Below are 11,820 nucleotides of genomic sequence, written 5' to 3' on the forward strand. Positions count from 1 at the left end.
GAAACAAAAGTCAATTTATATATTAACTGCAGAAGCAGAATATATTGCTGCAGGAAGCTGTTGTGCTCAGATTCTATGGATGAAGAATCAGTTACTGGATTATGGTTAGATTATTTTGTTATTCCTATATATTTTGATAATCAAAGTGCTATTACAATGACAGGAAATCCAGTGCAGCATTCCATGACTAAACACAACAGCATCAGGTACCAATTCATAAGGGAACATGTGGAAGCAGGTATAGTGGAATTGGTGTTTGTTCCAACAGATCAGCAAGTAGCAAATATATTCACCATGCCTCTCTATGAAACAACTTTCACAAGATTGGGGAATGAGTTGGGAATGATATTAGGACATTTCTCAAACTCTGATAATTAAAAAATAACTGTGATATTTGAAGCATGGTATCTTATTATGTGTCAGTACTTGTTATATAATAATCATTGTGTTAAATTATGATGCCATGATAACATGCAATTAACTTATATGAATCCTAGCTGAAAGCTTCATGTTGAACTACTGATTATGCTTATATGCTCTGATATTAGTGAAACTTTCTTTGACTAATAGATCCAGACAGTAGTTGTTAAATTCTGATATTGGTAAAACTAGTTTTGACTAATAAATTGTGATAGTTGTTATAAAATATTGATAATAGTAAAACTTAGATTGACTATTTTTTTTTAAAATATTCAAATATTGCTTTAGTCAGTATTGTAATTACAGGGTTGAAGTTAGCCGCAAATGGGTAATTTTTCATGGTTACAAATGTTTACACGTTGACGTAAGGATACGAAACATGTTCGTTTAATGCATAACTTTATTATGGGGAACGCCGCATGCAGTAACACACGTTTACATGATTACTTTTACAGTCAATCGTATATTGCCACATGTCCCATTAAACTGAATTATGTCTAAATTAGCGGAGTGGGGTGTTATATAAAATCAATTTCTGATTTCAGATAAACTTTACTTATCTCTATTATTTTCTCTCTGCTACTTTACATTTCTCAAGCTGTAAACTCTGAAACCCTAACTTCTTTTTGAAAATATTTCTTAAAAATTAACCATGACTTCACCTGTTGCTTCTAAATCATTTTATTATGGTGGTGCAAAGTTTATAACTAACAACTATTCTGCTATCCTGAATAACAATGGTGTGAATGTTGATTTTCAAATTTTTCACGACTTTCTTAGATCCAGTGAGATTGGGTTTGCTCTCACAACTCCACCCATAATCTGTGGTGACCAGGTGCTTTTGATCTAGAGGACTGGATTCTATGATGATGGAGGAGCTATTTGATCTCCAATCCTTGTATTTGAATTTGACAATAAGACAAAGATTGTGACTCCTCAAACTGTAAGGGATGCATTACAATTTCCTACTCATACATCCTATACTCGATTCATGGGGGATACGGGAATGAAGAGATTCTTCACTGAGATTATGACAAGGATTTGAAGAACCTTAGTCAATTAAAAAGGAATGGGCTCATAAAGGAATGGATTTTCTTTTTCGACCGCATCACAAAGTCTTTTAACAACAAATCTTTTAATTTTGATGCCTTTCCCATCATGACACAACATATAGGGTACTCTCTAATTCATGGTTCACATTATGATTATGGTAGAGTAGTCTTGTCTTTTATTTGTGATAGGATAAATGCTGATAGAAATATAATATATTATGCTAGATTCTGTCAGTTAATTTTTAATGTTTTTTTCTTGATATTCCTATCCCCTCTAATCAAATAGTGTCAGTGTTTAAATTAACAAAAAGGGCTTTTCTGACTTAATTTCACAAGATGAAAAGCAGTTAAATTTAGCTCCTTTGAGGTTGACATTGGTTTCTAGGAACTTGCTCTTAGCAAGGCTCCCTGAGACTTATGGTTTGCTTATTAGCCAGAGTGCTAAGCTGCAGGAAATTACCGTTGGAAACCCCCCTGTAGCTCACCCCAGCACAACAACCCAAACACAAATCCAAACGCAAACTCAACCACCACATCAATCTCAAACAAAAGCTACCCCAGGTGTCTCCCAGAAGACACTTGTTGTAAAAAGAAAGAAAGAATTGGCTAAGAGAGCTACAAATCTTGCTGTAGCTAAGTCAAAACATGAAGCATCACAAGTTTCTCATTCTTCTAAACCTTCATAAATTGTCAAGAGGAAACTTGTACTTGATGGATTAGAATCAGATTCAGATGATGACAATGCTACCTTATCTTCTAGATTTCTATACCTTTCATCTGATTCTTCTTCAAGACCAGTTGTTCCACCAACTGAAAAGGGCACAACTGCTGATGCTGGTACAAGCCCTAGGCCAAAGAAAAGAAGACTGGTCAAAGCCTGTTACAATCAGCACTTGTTGAAGATTAAACAAGAAATTGCTGAGGAGACACAGAGTGCATCAAGTCCAAATTCTGAGTTCCGCACAACTGCTGAGGCACATGTAGAACTGTCTGATTCTCCAGTAAAGCAATATGACAAGAGAGCAAGAGAAGTCTCTCATTAGCAAGTACAAGCTTGTGTCAAGAGGCTGCAAGGGAAAGGTCTTTTACCTGGATCAAGCACACAAGAACCTGCACCTCAAAGTGGTGCAGCAGATATTAAAGATCAAGAGCCTCTGATTGAAACTACTCAGGAGCCTATCACTTCAATTGTGGAGAAGATACACAAGAACCTGGTTGTCAAAGTCATCCAGCAACTTCTAATTCTCCAGCTACACAAGAACCATTGCATCAATGTTACAATGAAGGCCTTATCCTGCTCCATTGACTCCTATTACAGATGCTGAAGGCAGAATTCATCCGTCTTAATTGTCTACCAATGTTTTATCAGTACCACCACTGAATTTCTGCACATAAGCTGCATATTCAGATTCACAAGGTATAAATAATGTTATTACTTTATCAACGTTTAATTTAAATACTGATTTGGTATTTTCAACATTTATTTTTCATGTTTAAAATCCTGTTGGTATGATTATTTCTAGACCTTATTTAAGGACCACCTCTAGTTGTATGACCACAAATCACCCTTCTTTATCCACCTCTTACTTCTGTAGGACAATCTTTCTGAGCTTTTCTGTGAGTTGTGTTAAAAGATTTTGAGAAAAACTGAATTAAAGAGAGGCAGGATCCTTTCTGGATAAAGAAGAGGTAGATGAGAGATATGATTTAGTAATCCTTGTGAGGAAGCTCTAACTATTAAAAGTCATGAGATGTGTGGTGTAAGGAGTAGTGAGACTACTTTAAAAGAATAGAAATATTAAGTTTAACTTGTTTTATGTATACAGGTGCACAGAGTACAAAAGAAATAGATGCGGAACAACAGTTTGTTGACACTCGAATAAACTCTGATGTACCAAGTGTTGTTAATCATCCTGCAGGTCTAAGTACTGATACTTTCTTGTAGTCCATTCACTCTACTATTCCACCACCTGAGGTAATCCATGTTGTTGCTGAAGATGTAGTAGCACAACAGTCCATCCATAAAGTTTCATCCATTTCAGGGTCACCACAGCACTCTACAGGAACTGAGGTTCTGGAAGTAAATTTAAAAGCTCCAGTTCATTTATCTAAAATTTTTGAAGATGTGGAGTTAACTTTTGAAAGTATTGAAGCTTCTGAAGTTGCTGGATCACATACTGCACCAATTTATGATTATATCTTACATGTTGAAGCTTGTGATGAAGTTCAGCAGATAGTTCGAGGTCCAGTTACAAAAGGAGAATCTAATGATGGTGAAGAAGTTTATATTTCAAATATTCTTATAGATCTTGAAGGTGATCTTTTCTTCCCTGAAGATATGTCTACACATGTAAGGCAACAGAAACTGAAAGAGTTACATGCCAAGAAGGAACATGATTATTTTGATAATCTTTGGAATGCTAAATGGAAAGATGATACATATCCTATTTCCATCACAAACTTTGTTGCACGTCTGGAAACAGTAGTACAGAAAATTTAAAATCCTGATATGGTGACTCATCTGAAAGCATCAACTCTGGTTGTCAGATCCTTACATACAGCTCAAGAAGCAACTACTTCTCAACTCAATCAGATCAAAGAATCGTTGATTGCTTCAAAGCTGACTACTCATCAGGAAATTCAAAAACAACTTGCATCAATAGATGCCAGACAAAGTGCAATTGAAGCCAATCAAGCTAGATTGAAAGCTAAGCAAGTTCAAATATATGATCAACTTGTAGAAGTACAGAATTCAATGGAACTGATTATTTCCCTACTGGTTGGCGATGATGCCAAAAAGGGGGAGAAAATTGTTAAATCTAAATGCAGGCAGCTGACATTGACAAATAATGATGATAAAAATCCTGATGGACTTAATAAGGGGACAGAAGGATAGAGAAAGGAGAAGAGGTGAAGAGCTAGTTGAAATTATTGGTTCATCAAAAGCAATCACTAGATCTTAATCTAGACAATGTGGAGAGAGTAAGAGAAATGAAAGAAGAGTTAGAGAATTGAATGTGACCACAAAAATGCAACAATCTTTACAAGTCACAACTGCTGATGAAGACCAATGTATTCTAGAGATGGAAGCTAGTGCTGAAGCAAGTCAATATCTTCAAACTCTGAAAGTGAAAGGAAAAAAGACAACTCTATTCTACAAAGATCCAAAGATTTAAGCATTTGACTTTGAGGTGAGTAGAAGAATCTTTGAAAGAGAAAATCCTGGAGTTGATCTAGAACAGCTAAGGAAAATGGAGGAAGACTTCAAGAATTCCATGAAGACAGTAAATACTGATACTACTGTTATCTCTCAAGTAATTTATGAAGATGATCCTTCTAATAGACCGAGAAAAGGTATAATCATAAAGGAGGTAAGTCAGGAAGAGGATAAAAGATCTCTCAGATCTCAAGCTATTTTAACTGCTGACATGAAGCATAAAGGAAGAGAGAAGATATGAGAGAAGTCAAAGCTTTCAAAGCCTAAATCCAAAGATGTTGCAAAGAAGAAATCATTATATAAAGCAACTAAATCACAAATACTTATAGATTCAATCTATACAGTTGCTCAATCTTTTGATACTGATGAAATTGCTGAAGAAGAAGAAATTAGCCAAGCTCACCAAAGAAGGAAGATTTATGGAGTTGACTAGGCTGATGAATTGAAATTAACCTCTGACATTGCTCAAGTTAAAAAAGAAGCTGTTATTCAACCAATCACAACCTCTGATTTTACTCATGTTGTTGATTTATCAAACCCAATTCAAGTAGATTTATCGAATTCTGGTTTTGAATACATAGTCTCTGATAAGCCAGGACTTACTTTTGAAGAAAAGAAGAAGCTACTATGGGGAAGTAAGAAACCAGCACCTAGAAGAGATTCTTCTAAAACATTAAAGAAGATTTACAGTGGAAGTTCTGAATCTAGAAAACCTGGAATCACAAGTGGTCTTGGAAGATTAAATGCTAATGATCCACTTGTAGGAGATGCTTTGACTTTAAGAAAATATTCTAATTTGACAGAAATTGGAGACAATGTAATGTTGAAGACTTAAAGAAGATCATATTTGTGTAAATTGTTATTAATCATGCTAAAGAGAAAATAATTTATTTTCTGGAGTCTGGGAGAAGCTTAATGTTGAATCAATAATAGTTAATAGACATACCATGGCAGAAATTGGAACTTATTGCTACAATTCTTAAGGTAACTAATTATGTAACTGCCAGATGGTCTGCATTCATAAAGAACCTAATATAGTTAAAGTAGAAATAAATTCTTTACAAATTGAACTATATTCCAAAGTTCATTGATCAAACTGAATATGTGGTTGATATGCCTTTTGGAGGAGCCAAGATAGAAATGAGTCTAAGGACTAAAGTTTTAACCTTTAATCCTGATGGAAAGGAAATTGGTTTTCTGGAGCTGGATGATCTATCTCTTGGAAATTCAAAGGTACATAATCTCAGGGCTGCCATTTATTATAATGATGAATCAACTGATGAACTAAAGGAACATAAACAGAGGATGCAATGGTATTTGGATGTAATGGAAAAAATTTGCTTAGGAAGTTTCTTGAAGATTTTCTAGACTATGTTAGAGTTCAGAATGAAGAGTAAAGTCTGATATTCACTGAAGTAAGAAAAAATATGCTTACTTGATTTCTGTATTTAGATAGTTTTGACATCATCAATTGGAACTTGTACATATTGTCATAATGCATAAGTTGGGGAAGATTGTTAGATATAATTGATGATATCAGCAGAACCTATCAGAAGTTCATATCAGGACTTATACCAGCATTTACTATAGAGTGACATTATCAGTACTTATATCAGTACTTGATGATCAACCAATGATATCATCAGGATTTGTCACTTCAGTAGATATTCGATATGGAAACGGAAAGCAGGAATTCAAGGTGGTGAATGATTTTATCTTAGAACCAATCATACATGGATAGTTTCCTTATTATAATAGAATAGGATTCCTGATTTGATTGTGTAGTTGTGCTCTATATAAAGAATAGATTAGGTTCATGCTATATGCATTGCGAACATTGTTATATCATTTGCATAACCTAGCAGATCTCAAGGATATTTGTTCATCCTTTTGAGAGAGTACGTTTGTAATTAGTATTTATATGTTAAATAAAAATTGTTGATTATTGACCTAACACTTGAAGTGGAAGTTTATGTTGAAAAGCCTCTATGGTTCATTGATCCAAAGTATCCAGATCATGTCTACTTACTGGATAAAGCACTATATGGACTAAAACAAGCTCCAAGGGCCTGGTATGAAACACTTTCTCTATTTCTATTGAAAGTGGTTTCACAAGAGGTACAATTGACAAAACTCTCTTTTATAAATACCATAGTAAGGACATGTTATTAGTACAGAGATATGTTGATGATATCATTTTTGGATATACTAGTGATAAACTTTGTGGGAGATTTCCAAAGTTAATGTAGTCTAGATATCAAAAGAGTATGATGGGATAATTGATTTATTTTTTGGGGTTACAAGTTAAACAGACTGATGAAGGGATCTTCATATATCAATCCAAATACACCATGAATTTGCTCAAAAGATTTGGAATGCAAGACAGTTCAACCGCATCAATTCCCATGGCCACTACAACCAAGTTAGATTTAAATACTGGTTCTTTAGTAGATATAAAACTAACTACAGAGGTATGATTGGCTCACTCCTGTATTTGACTGCTAGTAGACCTGATATCATGTATACTACCTGTCTCTGTGCAAGGTTCCAAGTTGATCCAAGGGAACCTCATCTATTAGCTGTGAAAATAATTTTTTAAATATCTCAAAGGCACCTTGAATTTGGGATTATGGTATCCTAAAGATTCAGATTATATTCTAATTGGATATTTAGATGCTGATTTTGTAGGATGCAAAATAGACAGGAAAAGTACTTCTGGAAGTTGCCAATTTCTTGGTGGCAGATTGGTTTCTTGGTACAGCAAGAAACAAAAGTTAATTTTCATATCAACTGCAGAAGCTGAATATATTTCTGTAGGAAGTTGTTGTGCTCAGATTCCATGGATGAAGAATCAGTTACTGGATTATGGGTTAGACTATTATGTTATTCCTATATATTGTGATAATCAAAGTGATATTGCAATGACAGGAAATCTAGTGCAGCATTGAATGACTAAACACATTAGCATCAGGTACCATTTCATAAGGGAACATGCAGAAGAAGGAATAGTGGAATTGGTCTTTGTTCCAATAGAACATCATTTAGCAGATAAATTCACCAAGCCTCTCTGTGAAGCTACTTTCACAAGATTGGTGAATAAATTGGAAATGATATCAGGACATTTCTCAAACTCTAATAATTAAGAAATAACTACTAATAGTTACAATATGGTATCTTATCATTATGTATCAATACTTTCTAGTTATTGATAATTGTGTTAAAATTTTGATGCCATGTAAGCATGCAATTAATTTCATTTAGTATCTGCATGTTAAACTCTGATTATGTGTATAAGCTCTGATATTGCTCAAACCTGTTTTGACTAATTGATCCTACCAGTAGTTGTTAAATTCTGATATTGGTCAAACAAGTGTTGACTGATAAATCCTGATAGTCATGATTAAATACTGATAATGGTCAAACTTTGATTGACTATTATTTTTTGTTGACGATTTGTGAAGTTATTATTGATTTATTCAATATTTTAATTGTAGGTTTGAAGTTAGCTGCAAGTGGATAATTTTTCATGGGTACAGTTGTTTACACGTTGATGTGAAGATATGAAACATGTTCAGTTAATGCACAACTTTATTCTCAGGAACTTTGCATGCAGTAACACATGTTTACATGATTACTTTACAGTCAATCGTATATTGCCACGTGTCCCATTAAACTGAATTGTATATGAACTAGTGGAGTGATGTGTTATATAAAATCAATTTTTGATTCCAGATAATACTTTATTTATTTCTATTCTTTTCTCTCTGCTACTTTACCTTTTTTCACCCATAAACTCTAAAATCCTAATTTTGTTTGAAATTTTTCTTGCAAATTAACCATGACTTCACCCCTGGCCTCTAAACCATTTGATTATGGTGGTTCAAAGTTTGTGACTAACAACTATTCTGTTATCCTGAATAACAATAGTATGAATGTTTACTGTTTTGTTTGTGCTAAACTTATTATGAATGTTCATATTCAAATTAGTACTACCTATTTAATTACAACAAATATTTAATAGTGCATGTGTACCACTAATCTCTATTTGAGTTACATGTGTTCACTATATTACAATTTGAGCACAACATTATAGAAAGCAACTGATATCACAGAAGAAATTGATAAAAGGCTTAAATCCGATCTTATGAGAATTATGATCGTTGAGTGTTCTTGTTTATCAAAATGTCTTCACATATCAATATTTCAAAAGTTTGATATTATGGAACAGGGCATACTATTTGAGACATGCTTTTCCTTTCAAAGAAAGTTGTCAATGTTCAATCTCAAAATCATATATCTTCTATCTCAATTTTTTTTCTTTAAAATGAAACACTTGAATCCAATCCTTAAATGTTGCCAAAATCAAGTGACAGTTCTTGAAACTATGCTCACCACTCAGAAACAACATTAAGTTGGAAAGAGACTACATGCTGAGGTAGATCTTTATGATACCAACAGAAACACGAGGTTTCATCGGTTTTTACTGAAGACCCTGTGAAAGCTTTTAATAACACATTCAAGTGTCAGTTCTTTGCAAAAAGAACAAGGTTTGAAACCATGGTACAGGAAAGTAACCTGGTAGATGGAGGTTCCCATAATTGGTGAACAACAACTGTCATAACCACAGTTTTGACTGTGAGTTCAATTGTGACTTCAGATTTATAAGTTATAAATACTGTCTTTACTCTATCAGCATTTTTTCTAAATACTGATTTGGTATTTTCAGCATTTATTATTCATGTTATAAATCCTGTTGGTATGATTATTTCTAGACCTTATTAAAGGACTACCTCTAGTTGTATGACCACAGACCACCCTTCTTTAGCCACCTCTTATTTCTGTAGGACAAATTATCTGAGCTTTTCTGTGAGTTGTATGCAAAGATTTAGAGAAATACAGAATTAAAGAGAGGCAGGATCTTTCCTGGCAAAAGGAGAGGTAGATGAGAGATAGGATTTAGTAATCTTTTTGAGGAAACACTAACAATTAAAAGTCATGAGCTGTGTGGTGTGAGGAGTAGTGAGACTACTTTAAAAGAATATAGAGATTAAGTGATAATTGTTATATTTTGCAGGTGCATAGAGTACACAAGAAACAGCTTTTGAAAAATAGTTTGTTGACACTTTGATAAACTTGGATGTATCAAGTGCTATTAATCTCCCTACAGGTCTAAGAACTGATACTTTTCAGCAATCCATTCAATCTACTATTCCACCACATGTAGCAATCCCTATTTTTGCTGAAAAATAGTCCATACACTCAACTCTTCCTCCACCTGAAGTAATCCCTATTGTTGCTGAAGATGTAGTAGCACAATAGTCCATTCATAAATTTTCATCCATTTCAGGGTCACCACAGCACTCTACAGGAATTGAGATTCTAAAGTTAAATTTAGAAGCTCCTGTTCATTTATCTATAATTCTTGGAGAATTGTAGTTAACTGTTGATGGTATTGAAGCTTCTGAAACTGCTGGATCATATACTACACTAATTTTTTGTTCTATCTTACATGTTGAAGCTGGTGATGAAGTTCAGTAGATAGTTCGAGATCTAGTTGCAAAAGGAGAATCTAATGATGATGAAGAATCTAATATTTCTAATGCTCTTATAGATCCTGAGGATGATCTTTTCTTCCCTGAAGATATGCCTACTCATGTGAGGCAACAGAAGCTGATAGAGTTAGATGCCAAGAAGAAGTAGGATTATCTTGATGAAATGTGGAATGCTAAATGGAAAGATGATACCTATCCTATTACCAGAACAAATGTTGTTGAACATCTAGAAACAGCTGAGCAGAGAATTCAAAATCCTGATATGCTAACACATTTGAAAGCATCTACTCTGGTTTTCAGATCCTTACATACAGCTCAAGAAACAACTACTTCTCAAATCAATCAGATCAAAGAATCATTGATTTCTTCAAGGCTGACTACTCATCAGGAAATTTAGAAGCAAATTGCAACAATTGTTGCCAGATAAACTATAATTGAAGCTAATCAACCAAGATTGGAAGCTAAGCAAGTTGAAATGTCTGAACAACTTATAGAGGTACATAATTCAATGGAGCTGATTCTTTCTCTACTGCTTGGTGATGATGCCAAAAAGGGGAAGAAAATTGTTTAATCTAAATGTAAGCAACTGACATTGAAAAATACTGATGATGAAAATTCTGATGGAGGTAATAAAGGGGGACGGAAGGATAGTGAAAGGAGAAGAGGTGAAGAGCTAGTTGGAATTAGTGGTTCATCAAAAGCAATCACTAGGTCTCAATCTAGACAAGGTGGAGAAATTAAGAGAAGTCAAAGAAGAGTTAGAGAACTGACTGTGACTACAACAACTCAACAAACTTTACAAGTCACTACTATTGATGAAGACCAAGGTATTCTAGAGATGGAAGCTGGTGTAGAAGCAAGTCAGTATCTTCAAACTCTGAAAGTAAAAGGAAGAAAGACAACTCCATTCTTCAAGGATCCAAATATTCAAGAATTTGAGTCTAAGTTGAGTAGAAGAATCTTTGAGAAAGAAAATCCTGGAGTTGATCTAGAACAGTTGAGGCAAATAGAGAAAGATTTTAAGAATTCCATGAAGACAGAAAATACTGATACTACTCTTATCTTTCAAGATCTTTATGAAGATGATCTTTCGAACAGAACAACCAAATAGATAGTCATAAGGGAGGTAAGTCTGATAGAAGGTGAAAGATCTCTCAGATCTCAAGCTATCTTAACTACTGACAGGAAGCTTAAAGGGAAAGAGAAGATAGGAGATAAGTCAAAGCTTATTCCACCAATCACAACCTCTAATTCTACTCATGTTGATAATTTCTCAAACCCAATTCAAGCTAATTTATCAAATCCTGATTCTGAAGACATAGTCTCAGATAAGCCAGAAATTACTCTTGAAGAGGAGAAGAAGAAGCTACTATGGAGAAGCAAGAAACCAGCACCTAGAAGAGTTTCTTCTGAAACATTAAAGAAGATTCATAGTGGAAGTTCTCACTCTAGAAAACCTGGAATTACAAGTGGTCTTGGAAGGTTAAATGTTGATCCATCTATAGGACATGCTTTGATCCTAAAAAAGCATTATATTTTGATAAGAATTTGAGACAATGTGATGCTTGAAGACTTACAG

This window comes from Apium graveolens, chromosome 7 (assembly GCF_009905375.1).
Source record: "Apium graveolens cultivar Ventura chromosome 7, ASM990537v1, whole genome shotgun sequence".
Taxonomy (NCBI): domain Eukaryota; kingdom Viridiplantae; phylum Streptophyta; class Magnoliopsida; order Apiales; family Apiaceae; genus Apium; species Apium graveolens.